A 26,661-nucleotide genomic window follows, 5' to 3' on the forward strand; every position below is an offset into this window, starting at 1 on the left:
TTATATAATTATATAAGTTATAATAAAAACCTTAAAAGCAATATTCTTTTCTGTTTGAAGAACTGAAAAATATACAAATTTATTTATAAAATATTTTAAATTTTAATTTAGAATACAGTTTATCTAATACTCTTACGCTTAATTTAACTTAAACTATACACTTTCAAGTACCAAATATTAAATTGTTATTTATTTTTTTATTATATGTTGTTTATGAATTATTTCCAGCAAACAAATCATTAGAAGAATTCAGTTTATTATATTTTTTATTGTTTTAAATAAGATTTTCTAACTTATTATTTTTTATGAAAGTATAAAATGATTGAAAAGAAATTTTATGAAGAATCAAAAAGAGATATAAAATGCTTTTAATTCTCATATTTTATTTATTTTTTGCATTAATAAAAAGTTAATCTTTAAGTTAAAATGTTTTAAATTTTCTTTATAAATAAACATCTAGAAAACTGAATTATATGGTAGTAATTATTAATGACTACCTATGGTCACTCGCATAAAAACTGGGGATATGTTTCTTGGAGCCCATGATCTGAAAGAAATTTAGGTGATAATGAGTCATAATGGGTCTTTACCGTGGTAATAAAGGCCCACATAGTAACAGAATACAATAGTAATACTGTAAACCCATTGTTTCATAATATTAATTAAACATAACAAAATATTGGAAAAAAACGAAAAAAAATATTCAGAAAAATCGCAAATGTATAAATCATTATACAGGATGTACCATCATTTTGAACAAACTTTTGTAAAGTTCATAACTAATAAAGTATTGTATAAGACAAGTTGTTCTTTATAATGGTTAACTGACTTTGATCAAACCTTCATATTAATGTAATGTAACAGAAGAATAATAATGTTAGATTTTTTAACCTTTTCTTGAAAAAGGGACTGATACAAAAAGGAAAAAATCGAAGTTATTTGATATTTTTTTCTAAAATATTGACAAAATTGTCAGCTAGTAATTTTTATTTTATTTTATTTTATTTATTTATTTTTTCGAGAATCTCAAAGTCCAAGAAAACACGTCAGATTTAATGTGCCAAAATCTTGTCTAGTATCGTATTGAATAACATCATAAAAGTCTGAGATTTTCTTGGACTATTTTCTTACTTCAAAAGGAAAAATGACGAAATATACACAGTAAAACATTCTCTACTTTTTTCTATAAATAATTTTAAGTAGAAATAATTTTTAAAAGCTTTTATTTTATATTTTAAAATAATAAGTGATTTATTCTATATTTAAAAGCATTTGAAGAAAATATATTGTACTCTTATATGAACAAATAATGAAATTTTAAAATAAATTTTTTTTAAATTTATTATTTCAACTTATTCTTATTCAATAAAAAATATGCATATAATATAATTATAACTTTTTATTATTAATTTAAAAATTTTTCTCAGTAGATTTCTTATTTAGACTTTATAATAGTTAACAGATGGCCTTTCACTATACTGTCACACTTCATTCTTATAATAACGCTGTTACTGTATGTAAGTATAACTTCAACAAATATCATATATATTTTTAATACTTTCTCATTCACCCTATCTACTCAACATCCTACTGAGACCTTCTCTCCTCTTCCTTCTCACCTTCTAATCTCCATATTTTCTCCTCCTTTTATCTTTTTTTCTTATCTTCTTATCCTTCTCTTCCTTATCATCTTTCTCATCCCATTCTCCCCTCTTTTTTTATCATCTTTTCCATCTCCTTATTCTCTTCCTTTCTTCAGCTTAGACCCTTGAATAGGCTTTATTGCTTAATAATAATTAGTTAACAGAATTCCGGTCCGGTTACATCAAAATATTAAGATTTAAAGCTTCAAACAGAAAAAAGATTCACAAATATATTTCTTCATTAGTTATTAATTTAAACATGTTTATGAAATTAATTTTATTTTTAATTTTAATAAATATTTTTTATACATATTTAAAACTTAAAAGTAAGTAAATAAAAATTCAATTTGTATTAATTATAAAATCTCTAAGTTTATCTCATTAAATTAATAGTCTATATACAAGATACATATTTATTTTTTAATGTGTAGAAAAAAAATTAAACATTAATTTATTAATTTAAAAATCTGTTTATTTCTTAATATTAATGTTTTTTTTTTTTTAATTGCTAAATTCCTTTAAAAAATTTAAATAAACTGCATACCTAAACATACAACTTATACACTCAAACTTCGATTTAACGCTCCCTTTGTTCGTCTTTAAATCTAGTATTAAATCGAGTGTAAGCGTTAAACCAAAGATCATCAAACAATAAGAGTTATATAAAAGTTAGTAGTGAAGTCTACAAACGAATCTGAAAGTTACGTGATTTGTTTACAATGCAGAATTGTGTATTTATAATAGTTACAGTTTGCCTGAATTTGATGACGCTTTACGAGGGTAACGCTAAATAGGAGACGTAAAATCAGAGTTTGACCGTATTAAGCTATACATAAGTACAGTAATACAGTATATATATATTATAGATTATTACAAACGGTATTGTTATATCATCAATCACGTTATTTTCTTGCTAAATCGAGATTTTGCTGTATATACTTACACGTGTAAATTAATATAGGCCTATATAAATATATACTGTAGCTTCTAAGAATTATTTTATGATACTAAAAATAAAATATTCTAAAGATAAAAAGATATAAATACCCGAAGTAATTGTTTAACATTAAAAATATACAGTATAATGATTGTTTACTCGTAGTATATTAATATTTGTCTATTTTTAGGTGAAATACTTAGAAGTTAATGAAGTAATTGAGAAGAGAAAAATAACTATGAAAATTCTTGCATGTGGGAAGCAAAGTTTATAAAGTAATTGTGAGAGATACTAGAGAAATATACCATTGGGTATTTAGCAACACCCACGAAATGCAATTTAATTGGAGTCAACGAACTCGTTTAGAAAGAGCGAGAAATTGTACTGTTGGATTTCTTCTGAACTTAAAATAAATCAGTAAAAGTACGTTTAACAATTTTAAATTAAATTGAAAATTTAATTTAAAATTGTTAAAAGATTTTTTTATGAAATATTTATTTTATCGATCGCGATTTTAATCAGAAGTTTAGTATTAGAAGGAATTAGAGAGATTTTTTAGTACAAGTATCATAAAAAGTAACTAATGTTTATATATATATATATAATGTTTTCAGTATTCAAAATTCAGTAATATGAATTATTTATTTTTGTTGTAATCTCAATATACTGTATTCATCTTTTATTTCTTATAGTCTCTAGTCAAACAAGATTTCTCAGAGATCAAAGCAAGCCTAGAGCATTCGATTTTTGGAGTTCAAAAAACATTAAAACACNATCAGTAAAAGTACGTTTAACAATTTTAAATTAAATTGAAAATTTAATTTAAAATTGTTAAAAGATTTTTTTATGAAATATTTATTTTATCGATCGCGATTTTAATCAGAAGTTTAGTATTAGAAGGAATTAGAGAGATTTTTTAGTACAAGTATCATAAAAAGTAACTAATGTTTATATATATATAATGTTTTCAGTATTCAAAATTCAGTAATATGAATTATTTATTTTTGTTGTAATCTCAATATACTGTATTCATCTTTCATTTCTTATAGTCTCTAGTCAAACAAGATTTCTCAGAGATCAAAGCAAGCCTAGAGCATTCGATTTTTGGAGTTCAAAAAACATTAAAACACAATACATTGTTTGCAAACTTGTATTATATTTCTTAAATAATATTTGTAAAAACTAAAGATTTCTTTCCTTAATACATAAGCAATGCAATGGGATAAATATTCTGTATATATATATTTATGTCCCATAAATGTAAAATCTGAATATAATAGCTCTACAGATCATAAAACTTGGCTACAGATCTTATTTTATCTTTTAAAGTATTAGAAATTAATATTCTATGTACATCTAAAAACATATAGGCCCTATATACTAGCACATAAGTTAGGATATGTAGAAATTCATCAATATTTTGGTGTGAAATGTACGGCATGATCTGAGTTAGAAGTATATGAAATGTAACTTCCGAGTTTCGTAGTAATTGGTCAAACGACCTAGGCATGCATAGCGAACAAACAAACATCCTCATTTATATATATAAAGATATAACAATAATTTCAATAATTTCCCAAATAACAGTAAATGAGAGTTCCATTATATTATAAAGTTTGTTAGGAGAAACTGCAAAATTTATTCTAGATGAAATCCTCGGTAGCATAACCCTTTTTACAACATTCTAAATCACTAACACAAGTATTCGGATATAGAGTATACAGTGATATACAGTGCAATGATTGCACTGCAATCATGCAATGTTATTTTGTTCCATTCATCCAGCACAAGTTCCCATAATTGGTAAATACTTTCAGACACAGCAACATAGTCAGATAAGCGGCATTTAAGAAGGGACCAGATGTATTCAATTGGGTTGAGATAAGGAGATTGAGGAAACCAGATTAAGATTATAATCCTGAATCCATACCATGTCATATCCTCCTAGATGTGGCATGGCATGTCAATGTGATACAGTCAACAAATTGCAACAAATGGTTGTCAAGTATCTTAGTGTAATTAAGGCTATCCATTCATTTAGGTGTAGAATATAGCATTCCAGCCCGAAATAGACAATACAACTCCAGACCACGAGACTATCATTACCGAATTTCAATGTTGTTTGTGCTTTTCGTTCAGTTATAGACTTCATCGATGTAATCCTCACCAATTGGCGATCATGTGAATCAGTCCTATTAATTTTTGTTTCATTTGACTATGCAATTATCTTCCAATCGTCTAAGGTTCAGTCTTTGTAGCCTTTGGCAAAGTTAAGACGTTTCCGTTTATGTGATTTGGTAAGTTTAAAACTATTAGACCTAACTATAGCTTTCAAATTGTTAAGTTTTAGGCTTCTGCGAACAGTTGAAGAACTCTCTTCTATTCCTAAACCATCTTTTAATTCTCTCTTTACTTGCGATGACATGTCTCAACGTCCACTCCTTATCAAACAAACATACATACTACCTTTTTGTTCTGGCGCTTAATAGCAAGGTTGCGGATGAAGTTTTCATCTCTAAAATGTGAACGTTGAACGTCGAGCTCCACTATCTTGTATGTTTTCATCTCTAAAACGTGAACGTTTTAGAGATGAAAACTTCGGCCACAACCTCGCTAATACTTTCTTCCTCCCAGGTCTTTAATTTTGATGATATGGCAGCTCACTATTTTTTATTCTCGAAACACTCAAACGTCCAAAACCAACTTTTAAAGCTGTTTTCTCAAGTCCTTTCTTCAGCAAGTCCACAATACAAAGTTTCTTCTCAGTTAACAGCTTCTTCATGTTGATGCAGACAAAACAGCAGTTCATTCGCTTATTTAAACGATAACATCTCATTAATGTTATAACAAATTAATTTATGCATCAACATCTTCCCAATGCAATTAGTAGAAATTTTATACCATAGCTAGTTTACCTTCCATATAAATATAAAATTTTTCTTACTATTATGTAAATCTTGTAATGTTCTTATATCTAATTTATTTTCTTTTTCTTTTACTTTTACATTTCTAGTGGCTTTTACTATTTTTCTGTAGTATGTGCTGTACTGTACAAAGTTTGGGAGGACTACAACGCTCACTATAAAGCTATCTTATTATCAAAAGCTTCAGCATATTCTACATTCTCAGATAAATGACTCTTGGACTACCTTACAGAAATAAAATAGGCCTACACAAAAAAAATGTCGAATGGTTGTAATTAAAGTATCCCTATTCAACACTGTCTGGAAAGATGAATCCAAATCTAGTATGGGACAGTTCAGAATTTACGGAAGACATTTCTATAAAAAATCGATTAGTACCAAAACTCATCACTGTGGCACTTTTGGCGTTGCATGCAACGAAAAAGTAATTTTCTTTTGCATAAACACACGTGTTGCAGCCAAATTCTAGGTATAAAAATGATCACAATTATTAAATGCTATTTTTATCAGGTATGATGGCTATAACCTTCCTGGAAGAATTTCATGTGAAGCTGTTTTGTGAAAACAATGAAATAGCTTCGCAATGTTGTTGCTGCACTTCGGGAATTTCGCTGTTGAAAGAATTTTTGCCTAGGACCATTAATCAAGCTCTCGAAATCTCTCGATTTGAGGAAACTGGACGTCTTTGAATTCAATACAGTTGGGAGCGTACCTATTACTTCGCCATTGAAGATGTCACCACAGCTGTTGTTGAAAAGTCAACAACAGCTGTGGTGTTGACTAATGTTACAGGTTTCAGGAGTGCATGTTTAATGTCACGAGCATATCCTATGGCACTGTGTAGAAAGTACTAAAGTCTATGCATTTTATCATGTTATCTGTATAAAATCGCCCACAGCTAGCAGTTGCTTGTCGCTAATAGGGGATTCCGACTGACCTTTGCATTGACCTTCCTACTAGAATGGAAGAGGATGTTTCGTAGTCATGAAAGATCTTGTGAAGAACATTTTTACTTAAATGGAACATAGAACATCCATAACCAGAGTCGGCCGAAGAATGGTGCAAACGGTGCAACAGCATAAGGCCCTGCGATCCTGCATAATCCAACTCTTGCGAAATTTAAAAATTTATCATTTCATTATTCGCTAATTTAACTAATTTTCGCTATTCTATTTAACGGATGGTATGAATATTTCCTTTGCATTTTGACACTGTGAAAAAACATTGCAATGTGATCTTGACTAAATTTTACAGTGAAATTAACGAAAGAGAATTGTTGGCAATCAATGTCTCATACAGTGCCTTCACAGATTTGATACAAACAAGTAAACGAAGTAAATCATTTTCCTATTTGATTGCAGTATGCCTTTCCCATATGGACCTATTTTCAAGTTACACATACATTCATTTGCTTCATTCAAAAACATTATTATAATTTTTGACATTTAAAGGCTCGTTCAACCCAGTCTGCTTAACATTTCTTGAATTGAGCACAAGAAACAAATCAATTATCGCTTGGATAAATTCTACAGTTGCTTCACAACCTCTGAATGCTGTTAGCTGCAAATGAATGTTACAAAATGTTATAGCATCAGCTACAATGTACTCAGTAACTGTTGCTGCTAACTTTCATTTTTTGTTTGTAAAAAACACATGTACAATCCTGAGATTATTTCCCAAGTGGATATTTTCAGTCTCTTGTAAATTGTGCAATGCGTTGATGTAACACCAATCCAAAATGTCTTTTTTGGGCTGCAATTTGAAAAATTGTAGACCTATAATTCAAAATATAGTTTCCTTTCCTCATAAAGTAGTCGTTACTAATTCAATCATATGGCTAGGATCAAATAAAATAGAATGACCATAACATTTACAATCCGACCGAGGACACATTTCAGAATCAGTGAATATGGGTCTAAAACAAATTGATTTGATTATTTTTTAAAATTTATTTATTGTTCTATAAATTTATGCTTTATATTAAGATGTTAATAAAGTTGTTCTATTTAAAAATAGATTCTATAATTAAATATTGAAAACAGGCAAAACAGGGGACAGTTCCCGAAAATCGGGGACGTCTATCACCCTAAATAAAAACATTATATCATTAATACTAGCAGGATGAACAATAGGTTAAATCGAAAAACTTTCATGCTATAAAAGAACAATACACCAAGAACAACTCTAATCTAGTCAATATGACTTGCTTTTACAGTAACGCATTTTCCGTTGTCATCTTACATATGTACTACCCTTTTATTTCCTCTTATTTCATAAAATATGGCTGGGTTTTGGGATTGCAAGATTGGGCTACAAGTAACAGATTGAGATAATTGTATGGCTCTAAGTTATAACATATGGGCAACTTACTACTTTTCGAGCCATTTTAAAAATAATTTGGGAAGATTTTCTGTGGAGGCACACTCTGTAACCTTTGGAAGAGTGTATGACCCTACACAACAAATTACGTAAACAAATAAATTACATATATATGTTTACTTATTTATTATAAGAAGTTTTAATATACAAAATTNAGAAATTTATATTATTATCTTTTATTCAAATTATTAAAAATATATTTTGTTCTATTAATTTTTTCATCTTTTTCTTCTTCTTCTTCTTCTTCCTCCTCTTCGACATAGATATTCAAATGGGAAAAGTTAATGAATAAATGAGCCCAACAAACTTATATTTTAAACTTTTTAGAGTGTAGATAATGATGTAAAAGCCTAGAATACTTTACTCCTGAGACTTATTCTGAAAACATTAATTTATGACTTTGGCAAGGGAGTGAGAAAAGAAGGAATTTACATACCATTTTCATTATTAAGAGAAACTCTACATGATTCTGAAAGTGATATTATGTATTCTGAATAAACTGATTACTTAATAATAACATATTCATTAATTTTCTAATAATTCGATAGAAAATAATGTAATACTGTATTATTATTATTATTACAGTCGACCCCCCTATAACACTGTTGATTTTTTCCTTTTTATATGAATTCCATGTTGTACGAATCACTTAGATTTTAGAAATACGTGCGCTGGGCTGTGAACGGCTCGCGTATTTATAAAATCTAAATGACTCATACAACACGGAATTCATATAAAACGGAAAAATCAACAGTGTTATAGGGGAGTCGACTGTATTATTATCATGTTTTACATTTTCATACATAATTCAACATTAAAAAACAAATTTATAATTAAACAGTTATGCCTGGCTCTGTTCGGACAAAAAGTAAGAGCAACAAACATTGAAATGAAAGGCTAAAATATCAATACAGTTATCATTGTTATGTTTATCACGAAATGTTAAATAAATAGAATAAAAAATCCTCTTTGAAGAAGAAAAAAAGAAATTGATCTTATTTAGATTTATTTAACAAAAATGAAAACAAAAGAACAGACACATTTCGAGGTAAACAGATTAAAAGATCACACTCGACACCCCAAAAACCCCCGAGAACATTTGTTTTTTTTTTTTTTTTTTTCTTTCTTTGCTTGCTAAAAATACGATACTCGAATGATACGAAATACTGCAATTTCATTAGTCATGTAGACAGGGATTAATGTTTTTCAACAGAAAATAGTCGTTGCACGATATTATTCAAGACATTCAAAATTTTCTAATGTTAACTCTAGCGTAGTGTACAGTACCATTCATAGCATATTAAATTCCGTCAACCCGTTGGTCAGATAGAAAGGGGTTTGAAGTTTATTTAACTAAAAGTAGTCGTTGACCTCTTGGGATGAGACCTGAAGAGTTTCATTGAGTTTGTTCAAACGTTGTCGAAATGTATAAAGAACAAACTATTTTCTTTATATTACATATATTAGAGACCTCAAAATTAAATAATCCGGATCCCACTAGACCTATGATAAGCGTTGAATATACATGCAACTTAATTAAAAAAATAATAAAGTTAAAATTAGTTATTAAGATTAATAAATTTAATGAGGTTGCTGGAAGATAATGAAGAGTTGACAGAGGCGTAGCTTAGATTTATACCGCCCAGAGGCAGCATGCAGTAATGATGTAAGTTTTTTATTTAAATATGTACCTCTTTATCCTTCCTCTTCTATCTTTCCTCAACTTCTATTGAAGAAGTTTGTACATTTTTTAAAAAATATCCTTTAAGCCACTAATCTTCTTGGTGGTGCATTGCGAAATTCTATGGTATCAAATTCGAAATTTGTCTTTCGGAAAAAAATTTTAAAAATTAAAAAGAAAAATTATTCTTGGCTTGAATTTACTTGGCTTTATAATTAATAAAAATATGATAAATATAAAAAATATTTCAATATAACATAAAGGAAATATTTTAAATTTTTGCTAAAGGTTAAAGTATCATGTTTATTTATTAATTTTATTAATTAAGAAACAATAATTTCCGGAAAATTCTTTTAATTAATTAAATTTTCATTAGTAAAAAAGATTTCATTAAAGTAGAATAAATTGTTTTTCTTATATATAGTATACAATACGAAAAAAACAATCATTTTTCTGTCATTAATTTTAATAAAAATGTATATTAAATAGTTTAAATAAGATTATTTTTTGATATTTTCCTTAAAATTTCTTCTTTTTTTATTAAATTATTTAATATAATTCGATTAACATAATAAAATAAATTATTTTTTTAATATAAATGAACTTTTAATTTTCTCTGAAGGCAGATAAACTTATAATAGTCTTAAGTTACACGAGTGACTAATAGAAAAGTTAATTAAAAGTCTCATTTGAATGAAATCTTTCTTAGAAAAGGTAATATTGGCTTTTTTTTTATATGTATCAAAATCAATGAAGCAAATTTTAGTGCATATTAAAGTGTATATCACATTCATAACACCTTCTAGGTAATTCTTATATAAGATTTTGAATTTTAAATCCGGAAAATTTTATTCATATAATCCTGAATTTATTCTTATGCTTACAGCAATTTCAAAAAATCAATAAGTATAAATAGCATTTAGTAATTAATAGCTTAATCCACGTGTTTAAAAAAATTACTTCAATTATATTACAATGTAGATGCACTGCAAATTTTTTTAAATTTCGATTCTATTCTATTCAAATTTCATCTCGTAATTTCTAGAAGTTTTACGAATTTTTTTTTTTTTTAGTACTAGAAGACTTAAGAATTGATTATAATATAATAGAATAGCTAAATAGTAATAATAATAAAGCGTACTGTTTAGCTAGTAATTTGTAATTAATTCCTTTATGATTAGATTAAACTATTAAGAATTTATTGATCAGATCAATCAGTGGCTGAGTGGTTAAAATTACCGAACACTTGTAGTTGATCATAGAACACTCCACGTGACCTATGGGATGATCACGTTAAGTTTTTTTTTTCGTGTTTTCTTCATGTGTTTCCCCAAAATAGGGGCAGTTTCCATAGAAAGCCCTTCGGAAGGCATTCCTCTTGGCAAATTGCCTATGTATTGCATTGCCTTATCGCATTAAACCAAACACCCAATCCAATTTTCACAAAGCCGTATCTTATTAAAAACTAAATTTAACGTTTCTCCAAATTAAAATTTGCAATGAATAAATAGCATTATAATATATTTATATAAATGTTTGATGCAATATTCTTATTCTCCTGTATTCCATTTATGACTTTCTTTATATTATTTATAAATATTCTATTATTTTTTAAATCTATACATACATATATATGAGTATGTTTGTTTGTTCTCTATACATTCCTAGGCCGTTCGACCAATTGCTACGAAACTTGGCAGTTACGTTCACATAATTCTGACTTAGATAATGTCATAATTTTACCCCCAAAATATCGATTTTATTTTTATAAATCAATTAATCTTATGTACTGTACATTCGATTTGCTGATTTACACTTACGTAAGATAACCTTTGTAAATATAAATCAAATGCTATAATATAATATAATAGAAGGGCTAGAAGTACGAAATAATCTTAATCTTTGTTGTTCTTATTTTTTTGCCCGAACAACACCGGGCTCATCTGCTAGCATCTTATAATTGCTTTACAAATAAAAATAGACTATATCTATGTTATATGTGGAATTAGTATTTAACTATTTCATCGAATAAAATTAAATATTGTTAAAATTATTACACATAGAAATTGGAGAATATAAATTTATAAATTTATATAACAATAATAATGTAATAATACCTCAGGAAATAATGTAGTATAATAGTAAAAATATATAAAACCTTATATCAAGAATAAATGATAATTTTTCTGAAGTTTCATATAAGTTATAGGCTATATTTTTCTCTGTTTTCCCCCCTTTTTATAAATATCTTTGCTTTTCATCATCTCAGGCCAATTATATACCATATTTTAGATAATAAAGTTATAATGAATTTTCTTTTTCCTTTAATAAAATAGTTACATTCAATTTTGACAAAAAAAAACCAATTTTTTTCTCTAGGATATTGAATTATAAAAAAATAAAATAATGAAGATTTATATTATTTAAAAATAAAATAGATTAATTTGGTGAATATCGATCAAATTCAAATTCAATTTTTTTTTTAACGAGTAAAGAAAGAAAAGAGAACAAAAGAAAGTTAGTTTCATAAGAATTTAAAGTAAGTAAACAGGAAAATTCAATGATTTTAGAATTTAATAGAAAAAACTCATAATGTGATTCTCAAAGATGAAAATGGAAAACCAAAATTCTTTGTTTATTTAATTTTCATGGTAGATTTTATGTTAGATTTATAGTAAAATTGATAAGGGAATTCTTGTTCTTTATCTATTTCAACATCAGGATTTTGTAAGTCTTCTTTCTATTTTCTTGTCCCAATTGGACGGATTACATTTTAAATTAAGAAATATTTTCCTCTCAGCGTAATATATATCTTTAAATTAAATTTATTTAACCTTTAAACTAAGAAGATATATTTTTTTAAATGTTTTAACTATTTTTTTATTTCATTTCACTGTCGTTATTGAATTTCTTTAGTTTTAACTTGTAAATTATTATTTTTTTCTGTATGTTTTATTCAAAATTATTTCATAATAATGCTTTTATTAACAGATATAAATAAATAAATAAATAGTATTTTTGTTTATATGTATTCTCGAATGAAGACTTTGTAATCTTCATTCTATAATATACTCACAAGTGACAGATTATCAGAATATAATTTTATGTATAAGCTTATTTGTATGTATGTTATTATATTTAAGCTTTCGCAGAACTTCAGAAGCAATTAAATTTGACTCTAGTAAGACAAAGAAAGCCTTTTTCTGTTGCTTTTTATGCCTACACTGTTTTCTTAATCACTACACATTTTTCCTAGTCAGTTCCACATTTACACAAGCCTCACACTGCCAGGATACAGGTGGTTTTTAATTAATTTTTATTTGGTGAAGGTGAAAACCCTCATATTTTTTACAGCTTAGGTCAGAACAAGTTCAAATCTAGCCTGTTCCTAACTACCATGAATCTAAATCCTGCTTAACCTTTCAGATGAACAACAGTTTTGAGGTTTTCTCCATTTAGAAAACGTAACTTCATCATTATATTTATTCTTCTTACAAAGAAGCTTTTATCTTCTTCTATTGATTATAAAACAGAAAGAGATTATTAAAATAAAAATTGTAAATAATTTTTTTAAAAATGTTTTTTTTTTGTTAGAATATTTAATAATTTTGATAAAGTTTAATTAGATATAATTTCTAACAGATTAATTAATTCTAATTTTTACAGATTTAATTCAGAAATATAATTTGAAATTTCAATTTCTTTTTCAAATACATTTAATTATATCAATTGAGGAGAAAAGTTATGAATTATGATAGCTATAATAAAATTTTCCATAATTATCTCATATATTTCGTTTCTGTTTTTTTTAATAATAATCGATAATACGACGAAATTTATTTAAAATTTAATTTGTCTTTTCAAAGTTTTAAAATTGATTCATTTGTTTTATTGCTTTATTACATTACAAACTCCATTTTTATTACAATTTTGGTAATTGGTTATTTAAGAACTTTTTATTAGTTTAAAACCTTCCTATTGATTTCCAATTGTTTCTAATTTCGTTACTATTAATGATATATTTCTTGTTTTTTAATACGTTATTCCACATTTAAATCAAGTCATAAGAAACCTAATTGACATAACCAATAAAATAATTACGCAAGTAGATAATAACTTTGACAATAAGTCAGTTATAAATGTCTACCAAGTTATCGTTCTCCTGCAACAAATTCCAATAGGTTTTTTGACTTTCTTCAAACGGTGATCTTATATAAAACCAATAGAAAATATAGAAATCATAAATTGTTAATTATCGAAGACTTTAATATTGATTTGCTCAGAATCGATTTGATCAGTACTAGTGAATTAACTAACTTTTGCTTTAACAGAAAATCTTACAATTTTAGCAGATTTATCACAGCCTATTAGGTACGGCAATCAAACTCACTCGTTACTAGACATAGGTGAAGTTAAATTTTTGATCCAACAATACTTAATTTCAGATCATTTTCTTTACACGTCTTTATTCTTGATAAAGATATAGTGAGAGGAGAAAAAAAGAACTATAAAACAACGCAAAATAACTCATCAATCGGGGTTACGGGATGCTCTTTCTTCCTTCTTCTCTTGGAATTATACAAGTGACCTTTTAGTGGATGAACTTGCAGATAATCTGATGTCTATGCTATTAATATTTACTGACAAATACCTTCCAGAAAAACATTTAGAAATAAATAATACATTTAAAAAGAAAACTTTCTTAAAGAAAATCATAACCAACGAAACTCTCGAGAAAATTAAACGAAAAAAAAAATTCCTATTTTAAAGAATTAAAAAAAAATTACCTTCAGAATAACGAATTAACATAGAATTAGAAATAAAAAATTTGTCTAAACAAATAAGAATCGACATTCATAAAGAAGAATCAAGCTATTATACTACAACCTTTTTAGTAATACCAACTTTCCGAAAGATTTTTGGAAAAATATTTTTAAAAAAATTGCCTTTTAATATAACTAAGCAGAAGGATGACATTAAAATAAAATCATTGATGATTAATTAACGAAAATCTACAAAAAAAAACGAGGAAATTATAAGCGAAACTTTTGCAGAACATCTAAACTGTGCATTGAACAATCAATGTTTAAAGCTAAATTCGTCTAAGAGAATACTAAATTCTTTCGTACTGGAAGAAACAACTGTAAATGAAATTTATTACACTACACTATACAGATATATAAAAATAAAGGGTCAAAAAGCGACATAGAAAATTACCGTCCAATTATCATCATCCCCGTGCTGGTAAAAATAATAGAGAAAATCTTCTATAAAAAAAACACTGGAAATATATTGTCAATTTAAACGTGATTCATAGTCATCAATACGCCTACAAACAAAACTTCTCTACAATAGATGCTTTATTACATTTCAAACAGGAAGTTACGGAAAAATTAGACAAATCTAGATTAGTTATAGCCTTATTTTTAGACCTATCTAAAGGTTTTGACAGTGTGGACCTCCGGATTCTTGAAAAATAAACTATTTAACACTGGTCTAAGAGGAGTGCCTCTACAATGGTTAATGAAGTATTTATTAAACAGAAGATACCAAGTAAAAGTAAATAATGCATATTCAAATGTCTTCTTACCTAAAACAGGAATCCCTCAAGGATCAATATTATTACCGTTACTCTTCAACATTTACTTGAACGACCTATTCGAAGTGATACCAAAAGTTAATGATATAGCATATAAAGATGATATTGTTTTAATACATTCCAATAATAACCTCCAGGCAGCACAACACGAATTAAATAACGTCCTATGTAAATTAATTGACTACATGAGCTCAAATGTGTTAAAACTAAACGCAAATAAAATAAAATATCTCTGCTTTGTAAATAAAAATAAAATTGTTGATATAAAACAACTTCAATTTGAAATAAATGAAAAGAAGATAGAAGAATTAACTGCATAAAATATTTCGGAGTTTTGATAGACACATCGAAAATTTAACTAAGACTGTCGCTAAGTTTACTGGCATAATTAAGAAAATACAGGACTTTCTGAATATAAATACGATAATACGACTATATCTAATTGTACTTATTTATAAATTTTGAGATAATAAATATAAAAATCTTTATTTTGTTAATACCTAATCATCGGTTCATTATTGTTAATAACATAATAGAAAGCGAGAGAGGTCCCGACATTTAAAGTTGTATTATATTTTTAATAATAAAATTTGATTTAAAAGATAAGTTTTTTTTCTTAATATGCAAAATCTATACTGGAATCAAAATCATTTGTAATAAGTGCTTTTGAAGCCCTAAAAACTTTTGTTAGTTTTTATTCTATCGTAGAGAAGTTCCAAAATGATTCTTCAGGCTTCCTATTATTGGGCCCTAAATATGTGCCTCAAAACATTTCTTGACTATATCAAAGAATGCCCATATTAAACAGCTCTTTAGGCCCACCTATGATAGAGCCATTACAATTGGACAAGAGAATTTTTCAATATTTAAAGTTGATTAAAATTGAAATAAGTTGTAATTCTCTAAAGATTAACTCCTTTTTATATGTAAATTATTTCTTTTTATCATATTTAGTACAAGAAATTTGTGTAAAAAATAAAAGAATGCCCATATTAAACAGCTCTTTAGGCCCACCTATGATAGAGCCATTACAATTGGACAAGAATTTTTCAATATTTAAAGTTGATTAAAATTGAAATAAGTTGTAATTCTCTAAAGATTAACTCCTTTTTTTATGTAAATTATTTCTTTTTATCATATTTAGTACAAGAAATTTGTGTAAAAAATAAAAAAAACTGGAAAATGAAATAAATTCTTTGTCGAAATAAAACAATAACGAAAATTTAATTAGGAATTCCTTCTGTAAACAATTTTAGATTCATAATTCGAAGTTATTTAAAGCCATTAAAATCCCTTTAGAGACTTTAAAATTCGTATATTAATTCGATTTAATATTTTATAATAAAAAATATATATATAGTCTATACATATAAAATAAAAAAAAAGTTCAAAGTTTTTCAATACAAAATAAAATATTAATCAAATCTTTCTGCAATTTTATTTTAATATTGAATAAAAGGAAATCTTTCGGGCAATTTCATTTTTAATATTGAATTTTATTGTAGAAACGAATGAATTTTACATTCGTTTTTTTATGCAATCTTTCAACTTAATTAAATGATTTAAAAGTTAAAAATATATGTTACGTCAATTTGACGTCATTTCTTCAGTTTTATAATAAGAAATTGTAAAAAATGACGTCAAATCGACGTAAAAAGTGTGCTCTCTCTCTCGACCAATCAAATGCGCCTTTTCAAAACTGTTTTAAAGCGTATATAAGTTACATACTATTGGTTGAGAGAGAATACATATTTTTACATCAATTTGACGTCATTTCTTTAGTTTTATAATAAGAAATTGTAAAAAATGACGTCAAATCGACGTAAAAATATGTGTTCTCTCTCAACCAATAGTATGTAACTTATATACGTTTTAAAACAGTTTTGAAAAGGCTCATTTGATTGGTCGAGAGAGAGAGCACACTTTTTACGTCAATTTGACGTCATTTTTTAGAATTTCTTATAATAAAACTAAAGAAATGACGTCAGATTGACGTAAAAAATGTGCATTATCTCAACTAAACGAATTTAAGATTACTTTAAGTCGAAAAGTTTTCTAGCTTTTGATTTAATAAGTAATACCATTATCTAATGTTAATTTTATAAAATTAGTTAAACAATAATAAATTTGAGATTGTAATTAATGAATTTTACTAATAGTTAATAATATAATTTACTTGAACAATGTAGTACTAACTGCATCAATTGTTGTATATCTTAATTTTATATGTAAATAATATTAAATTTATTTTTTCGAAATAAAAATAAACATTGTGTTACAATAAGTTAAACACTATAACTAAGGGAAAAATAAACCAATTAGAAAATCGAAAAGACTTAATGAGAAGTAAAATTTTATATGAATAATTTAGTCCCTAGCTTTATAATTAAATTTTAGGGATTAAATTAAGGCCCTAATATTTTATATTATAGTGCTGCCATCTGTTGTAATTTTACGTCATTAGAATTACTATTGCTAAATTTTCAAATCTATAATTATTGCTTATATAATTAAGATTTTATTTATAAATTTAATTAAAATTTTAATGATTATTTTTAACATTTTTTTAAACAGCAAACGAGCTTATTTTAAATCTTGAAAAAGTTTGAATTAGATAAACTGGTGAAAAGAAAAAAAGAAAAAAAATCTTGTTTTAAAATAAACAATGTGACAACTTGGGCGAAAAAAAAAGGAAATTTCAAGTGAAAGAAAACGAACAAAGAATTCAACTTCCAATAGAATTTATTGAATGATCGTTGCCAAACTAAGCCAAAGTAATCGCTAGAGGGTAGATTGTTCTATTTTCCTAAATGATAGAAAAATTTCTCAATTATCTTCAATTGATTTCGTATATTATTGATTTAGAATATTATATATTAATTTTCAAAACGGTATGTAATTTCATATAAAAATTTACAAGATTTAACATTATTTTTTCAACTGTAAAACTATTTTTTTTTTGTACGTTTTCTTTACAATACTCCTCTGATAAATTGTAGTGTCTTTTACAAACAATTTCTTTAGCTTTTCTAATAAAACTTCATTCAATGTAACACAACTTTCCTCTTATTTAAAATAATTTCTAACTTTATAACTTTAAAATTCTTGCAATATAATTTTACCATTTTCAATTGTTACATTGAAAAGTATTTCATCCATTGCTTAACTTATCTCGTTACATTGTGGAATTCTTTTATCGTTATCAATCGAATAATATTTAATATGTTTTTATATATTACATGAAATGAAAAAAATGAATACTTTAATATAAGAGTAAACTTATATTAATAATAAAGATGAAGGACTTTTGTAAGATAAGAAAGTTTATCATTGTAAGTATTTTTTTTTAAGAGAGTTAAATGACATGAAAATAGAATAAAATAACTTGTAAATAGTAAAATATTTCCATTTTAATATATTATTCAACACAATCAAATATACTATATTTACATTACACTAAAATGAAATTAAAATGTTTATATTTTACTATTTAAATATACATATTTAAAACGAAAATAATAATCAATTATATTATTATTTAAGTAATTCAATAATCAAACTCAAATGTAAATTATAATCAAAATTTTCTTAAATAACATAATTAATGATAAGATATAAAATAAATTTAGACTCAATTTGTTATATATATTTTCCAACAGATGGCAGCACCTATCATAAAATTTTATAAAATAAATTACTTTTTCTAAATTTAATCTATGTTTTTAAAATAAAATTATTATTAATTTTTTTTTAAATTATGTCAAAATAATTTTTTTTCTATTAATTTTATAAAAATAATTAGTATTAAAATTAAAATTTCTTATTATCGAATAGAGAAGAACCCTTTACTTGAAATAATTGAAAATTCAATTAGTATCTTTATTCAATGATATTCTATGCCTAGTCAAATAATTTTATTTGACTAGGCATAAAATTTACAATTTAAATTTTATATAGGCTTATATTAAATCTTAGAAATATATATTTAAATTTACGAAGAGAATGTACAATTATTACTTATCACTATAAAAACAATGTTATCTTCCTTAAAAATAATACTTTAGATACTTGAAAATAATAATAATAATAATTTCTTATTCTTTCCGAAATGAAAATACTTTAAAGCTTATTTAATGTTAACATATATCCTTATTGTTTTTTATGTATAATTTATTCCTAAGATATAAGCATGTATAATAAATCAATTTAAACTTATTGGTTAAAATATCATTATTATTTTTCAATGTTAAATTTCTTTCAAGTGTTTTCTAAACGTCTTAAATGTCAAAATTATGATAAAAGATTTTAAAATACAGTATATTTTATAGGTTATTACGTATTCTTCTATTATATTCTTCATACAAGTCTTTGTGTTTGCACTTAACAGTGAAAAACACGTTATTAAGTATTGATAAGAAATGTAAAATAAACTCTTTCATAATACATTTGTAAGACTTTTTATAATTTATTATGAAAATCATAATACACTATTACAGGAAAGCTAGGAAATAATTTTTTTTTTAATTATTCTCGAAGGAGGCTTACCGTATTATATTATTGAGTTATAATTCAATTAATTCTCTCTGTAAAAATAAGACATTGTAAATCATTGCTATAAAGTTTGGCCCAAAATTTAGTTAACTTACATATAGTTTATAAACAATTGAAACATCTACGTAATAATTTGTGATTTACTGTAGATGCTTTTATATATAGAGAGTGATCTCCAAAAGTCTCTTAACCAGTTATAAAAGANACGGTATGTAATTTCATATAAAAATTTACAAGATTTACCATTATTTTTTCAACTGTAAAACTATTTTTTTTTGTACGTTTTCTTTACAATACTCCTCTGATAAATTGTAGTGTCTTTTACAAACAATTTCTTTAGCTTTTCTAATAAAACTTCATTCAATGTAACACAACTTTCCTCTTATTTAAAATAATTTCTAACTTTATAACTTTAAAATTCTTGCAATATAATTTTACCATTTTCAATTGTTACATTGAAAAGTATTTCATCCATTGCTTAACTTATCTCGTTACATTGTGGAATTCTTTTATCGTTATCAATCGAATAATATTTATTATGTTTTTATATATTACATGAAATGAAAAAAATGAATACTTTAATATAAGAGTAAACTTATATTAATAATAAAGATGAAGGACTTTTGTAAGATAAGAAAGTTTATCATTGTAAGTATTTTTTTTTTAAGAGAGTTAAATGACATGAAAATAAAATAAAATAACTTGTAAATAGTAAAATATTTCCATTTTAATATATTATTCAACACAATCAAATATACTATATTTACATTACACTAAAATGAAATTCAAATGTTTATATTTTACTATTTAAATATACATATTTAAAACGAAAATAATAATCAATTATATTATTATTTAAGTAATTCAATAATCAAACTCAAATGTAAATTATAATCAAAATTTTCTTAAATAACATAATTAATGATAAGATATAAAATAAATTTAGACTCAATTTGTTATATATATTTTCCAACAGATGGCAGCACCTATCATAAAATTTTATAAAATAAATTAATTTTTCTAAATTTAATCTATGTTTTTAAAATAAAATTATTATTAATTTTTTTTTAAATTATGTCAAAATAATTTTTTTTCTATTAATTTTATAAAAATAATTAGTATTAAAATTTAAATTTCTTATTATCAAATAGAGAAGAACCCTTTACTTGAAATAATTGAAAATTCAATTAGTATCTTTATTCAATGATATTCTATGCCTGGTCAAATAATTTTATTTGACTAGGCATAAAATTTACAATTTAAATTTTATATAGGCTTATATTAAATCTTAGAAATATATATTTAAATTTACGAAGAGAATGTACAATTATTACTTATCACTATAAAAACAATGTTATCTTCCTTAAAAATAATACTTTAGATACTTGAAAATAATAATAATAATAATTTCTTATTCTTTCCGAAATGAAAATACTTTAAAGCTTATTTAATGTTAAAATATATCCTTATTGTTTTTTATGTATAATTTATTCCTAAGATATAAGCATGTATAATAAATCAATTTAAACTTATTGGTTAAAATATCATTATTATTTTTCAATGTTAAATTTCTTTCAAGTGTTTTCTAAACGTCTTAAATGTCAAAATTATGATAAAAGATTTTAAAATACAGTATATTTTATAGGTTATTACGTATTCTTCTATTATATTCTTCATACAAGTCTTTGTGTTTGCACTTAACAGTGAAAAACACGTTATTAAGTATTGATAAGAAATGTAAAATAAACTCTTTCATAATACATTTGTAAGACTTTTTATAATTTATTATGAAAATCATAATACACTATTACAGGAAAGCTAGGAAATAATTTTTTTTTTAATTATTCTCGAAGGAGGCTTACCGTATTATATTATTGAGTTATAATTCAATTAATTCTCTCTGTAAAAATAAGACATTGTAAATCATTGCTATAAAGTTTGGCCCAAAATTTAGTTAACTTACATATAGTTTATAAACAATTGAAACATCTACGTAATAATTTGTGATTTACTGTAGATGCTTTTATATATAGAGAGTGATCTCCAAAAGTCTCTTAACCAGTTATAAAAGAGTTGGACTTATAAATTCTTCTTAAAGAATTCCTTAAGGTGTAATAGCTAAAGATACGTAACAGCTATTTTGTAGAATTTAAATTTAAACGTTATGAAAAAGAGAGAGGGGAAAAAATCAGTTGGATTATTTTAGCTTTTCTACCTATTCATTATATGATAAAGAAGATTTAAAGAGATTGAATAGAATTCTTTGAAAAGATTAATAAGTGCAGAAATCATGCGATTATGTTTGTTTTTATAAAATATATATATATATATATATATATATATTGATATATACNAACTACATTCAGATCGAAAGCGTTTAAGCAATACTTAAAATCCCACAGAATATTTATCAGCCTTTAACAACTCAGAAAGTGTAATTTACTGGTTTACCACATCGTAAATTAAACTATATGCGATGGTCTTTTTTATTGGAATGTTAATGCGAACACCGACATCTGCTGCGAAGTGATGGGCTTCGGGCACTTAAATCTCACCAATTTAACTTCACTAAAAAGACTACATTAAAAAAATCCCCACCTTTTTTATTTTTTTATTAAGTTTAGACAGTAATAGCTTCGTGTGAAATATGCGGCTGTGTGAAATGTTTTCTGCCCAAAATAATGTTTTCTCTTGTAACTTACCCGAATTTATTATTCAACGAATTTATTTTACTCACACACATACACACACACACACAAGACCAAAAAAAAAAACGTTTATGAGATCGCTTCGTCTGTCTGCATTTTTAGATTATATATCCTTAATAATAAATGAACTATTCAGTTTAAAGACTTTTTGAATGTGTTTCTATAATTAATCTGTCTGAATTTATTTCTGTTAATTTCCTTTTTCTTTTTTTAAAAAAAAAGAAAGAAAATCTGTACAAATTTATATTTAATTTTAATCATTATTAAGGCTTTTATGTTTATAAATAACGTTAATGAATGAATTATTTTTTTTTTACATTAAAGATTAATTTAACTCAAAAGTTAAATTAATTTGAGTTGTATTTTTTTATTGAATTATCATATTTTTAATAACCACATCTTTAAGTTTATATCATTAATAATGAACTATTCGATTTAAAGACTTTTTCAATGTGTTTCTATAATTAATTTTCTTAAATTTATTGCTGTTAATTTCCCTTTTCTTAATGAAAATATATGTAAAGCCTTAAATAGTTTATATTCAATTTTAATTACCATTAATTTTAATTATTATTAAGGCCTTTATACTAATTAAAATTAATTACCATTAATTTTAATTATTATTAAGGCCTTTATACTTACAAAATAATACGAATCAATGAATTATTTCTACATTAAAGAAGATTGATTTAACTCCATTAAGCTTTATTATTATTATTTTTTTTTATTGAAAAATATTTGAATTATCATATCAAAGTTTATTCGTAAAGTAAATATTAATTATACAGTATAGTAGTTTAAAAAAAAAGAAAAAAAAAGAGTAACAATAGATTCACTTTGGTTATAAACACCTTTTAAAAAGGGCGTACGCTCTGACGGATCAACTTAGTCCAGGGGATTTAAAAGAAGACAGTTATTGATGACCTCATAGGTCGAAACTAAATCGGTTTCGCAGCATGAGACATTAATTAAGACCAGGTGGTTAAGGGAAAATGCAGGATTAAACAAACTTTATCTCAATACTAAGAAACTGATGTTAAAAATCTATATATAGAAATATATATAAATTTTTTTTTCGATCGTGTGTGTGTTATTCGATCCGATTTAATTTTATGGTTGATTATAATGTTATAACATTAGTAAGATTTTAAATATTTGATTTGATTCCTTTCTATATTTTTCGTATGCGAAAAAGAATGGAATTTCATTTCGATCGTAAGTTGACATAAGAACTTATTTGAATTACGTCTAAGAAACGATGTCAATATACCATATTTAACGTATTGTATAAGCATGTATACATATATACAGTATATATATATATATATATATATATCAGGTTTGCACTTGCGTGAAAGTAATGCGAATGCAGATGTTACACATTATTTAATTAAGTATTTTTGTATTACGGTTATTGGATGCTTACATTTTTCCCCCCTTATTTAAATTTATTTTTCTGTAAATTTGAGTGAATTTTATTGTAAAATACTTCTTAAAAGTGTAAGAAATACATAAAGAATTTAATTAATGATTAAAAAATAAATGGAGTCACGCAGAAAAATAATTTTTTAAGTCACGTCAGTTGTATTGGATTTGTATAAATGGAACAATGTTATGCGAAGTTACAAATTAAAATGTTTTTTAACTAATTTTTTTTTGTTCTTGTGTAATTTTTAAAAAATCGAATGAATTTTTAATTAAAAATACTATACATTTCAATTTATTAGATTAAATGTTTAATTATTTAATAAAAGATAAAATAAAGCAATAAAATGTGCTTAAATTCAAACAGATTTATGCAAGACTCGGGGTTCTCGATATGTAATTTAAAAGTATTATACACTTTAATTTATTAAATTAATTATTTAAGTATCTAAACAGAAAATAAACTTAAATTTGAGAATAAAATAAAGTTAAATAAACCTAAAAAAAACAAACATTTTTTTTCTCACATTTAAGAATGAATCGTTTATCGAATTATTTATTAGAATCGTCAACAGTAAACAATCTTACAATTTAATTTCAAGAAGTTGAACAGACAAATACTTTCACTATTACTGAAAAATGAAGAAGAAAAGATGGAAAAAAAAAATTTACAAATAACTTGACTATGAACATACCATGTGTGTTTAACTTGAGTGACAAAAAAGTCTTGTTTGTAAGAGTAAAATAAAGAATTGGCACCATTGTCAACCAGGTGTTGTCGGTTAAAAGATGTCATCGACAGATGACACAACGACAATTTTTGGCAAAGAACGACAATTGTAAATATTGCTATTCGTTGACACAAGGACGAGCTGGTTTGGATTTGTGACAAGCTAATATTGTTGTAACTTTTTACTAGCAACTATTAGCAGTCTAAGATAAGTAAAATAAATCAGCAAACAATGGAAACAAACACTGATTTAATTGTACATTTAACGTTTTAAAACAATCAAATTTACTTGAGAAAAATTATGAGCTATCTATTAAATAACTCAAAATAAGAATCAAATATATTAAATAAACCAAAATATGAAATAAATATTAATATTTTTTTTATTAAATAACCTTAAATATGAGTCTAATTTTAATTATTTTTTTAATTGAATAACTTAAATAGAATCCTATTAAATTATAATTTTGTAAAGTTATATAGCCTATGTAAATAGATTTTTAATAATAATAATAAGCAATTTAATTTCTCTAATGATTTTAACATTCTAGGGAATTCGGGTTCGATTCCGGGTCGGGTTCTGAGAAATTTTCACAAATGGTTTGACTTGGGCACGTAGGACACCCTCCTTCACCACCTAACCACCCCATTAGAGTGAGAGAGGAGGGAGAGAGATGACATCCCCATTAGAGAAATTTTCACGTCAATCATGAGTCGAAGTAGCCGAACCTATGATTGACATGAACACGAAAAAACATCCTTTTAGAGTTCGTAGAGCGAAAAGAATTTAAAACTTAAATAGATTTTCGTAAAATTCGTTATAACATACATTTACTTCTTCCTAAGTTTGCTTTAGAGATTCATAAATAATTGATTTAACATAGCTTTTACTGTTTCTGTATCTAATCAGCCGATCACTGAAGACGCCATTATCCATTCATTATGTAAATTAGCTGCAAGATTCTCTTCTTTTTTTTTATTAAAAAAAAAACGTGAAAATTAAATAGTAAAATGAATGGATTAAAAACATTTTTAAAACATTTCGCACGTATAATTTTTTTCTAAGTAACATACACGATAAAAATGATATTCTAATTAGCCTATGTCCTCTTTCAAAAGAATGACTCACGTAATATATTTTCGTAAGTATCTCGATCTAACATAACCTGCTATTGGTTTTCCTGTTTGGCATTTTACTAACTATATTTCCTTAATAATATAATACTTAATTTTAGCCTAGTTTATATTATTTCGTAGAAGAAACCAAATTTAAATTTACTTTCCTACCGTTTTAATTCTATTTAATATAAACGAATTGTTAACCACTCGAACAATTTCCAAATTAAAATCAATATGAAATTATTTTGGATTTAATTTGTAATCCTGTCACGTAATAAGCTTATGGTCAAATACTTGTGATATCTCCTTATTAATATTGATGGCACATAAAGTGTTAAAGGCCAAAGTATTCTTTGTTATAGCTATGTTCAAATGTCAAAAATTCGTGCCGGGAAACGAAATTATTTTATTTTTATTCTGATTTCTTTTCTGATTATTAAATATCTAATTTATTTATCTTTTCTAAATTTTTTTTCATTGTTTTTTAAATTATAAAAAATATTATATAAACTGTATTTAAATTTAACAATTTATTCACATTCTTTTGACTCCATTTTAAAAGATATTTTTCTCATTTAATTTTAAATTTCAACACTAGATGTCTCTCTATTAAATCGTTTTGCTAGTTAGTATTTCATTGGTTAAAAGTATGAATTTTAAATATTTAAATATTTAAAAATGATTGTATTTTTTGATAATAATTTGTGTTTAATTTTTAATTATAGATTATCGTATAGACTTACAAACTGGTACAGAAATTATGAATTTGAGTTAAAAATTATGAAATTAATTATTTAAAAGAAAAAAAATGTATTAATATATTCGAGTACAAAAAAATAAAATAATTAAATATTTATGAAATATTTCTTTTTAAAATTTCGTGAGGATAAAGTGTATTTTAGAGGTCATTGATTGTGGTTCTAACCCATTTTGATTTTGTATATTCACATCTGTTCTTCGCATAG

General features: G+C 25.0%; 1 long non-coding RNA gene across 1 annotated transcript in view; it reads right to left on the minus strand.

Moving 5' to 3' along the window:
• LOC111618442 overlaps positions 1–25,446 on the minus strand; it is a 40,516-nt gene extending 15,070 nt beyond the window's left edge. The window contains exon 1 of the long non-coding RNA XR_002755577.1: positions 25,407–25,446. This is a non-coding gene — a long non-coding RNA (uncharacterized LOC111618442). The remainder of the gene's footprint in view (positions 1–25,406) is intronic.
• Between the last annotated feature and the right edge of the window lie 1,215 nt (positions 25,447–26,661).

This window comes from Centruroides sculpturatus, unplaced genomic scaffold (assembly GCF_000671375.1).
Source record: "Centruroides sculpturatus isolate CEXI.00-Female unplaced genomic scaffold, Cexi_2.0 scaffold5, whole genome shotgun sequence".
In the NCBI taxonomy this organism is placed as follows: domain Eukaryota; kingdom Metazoa; phylum Arthropoda; class Arachnida; order Scorpiones; family Buthidae; genus Centruroides; species Centruroides sculpturatus.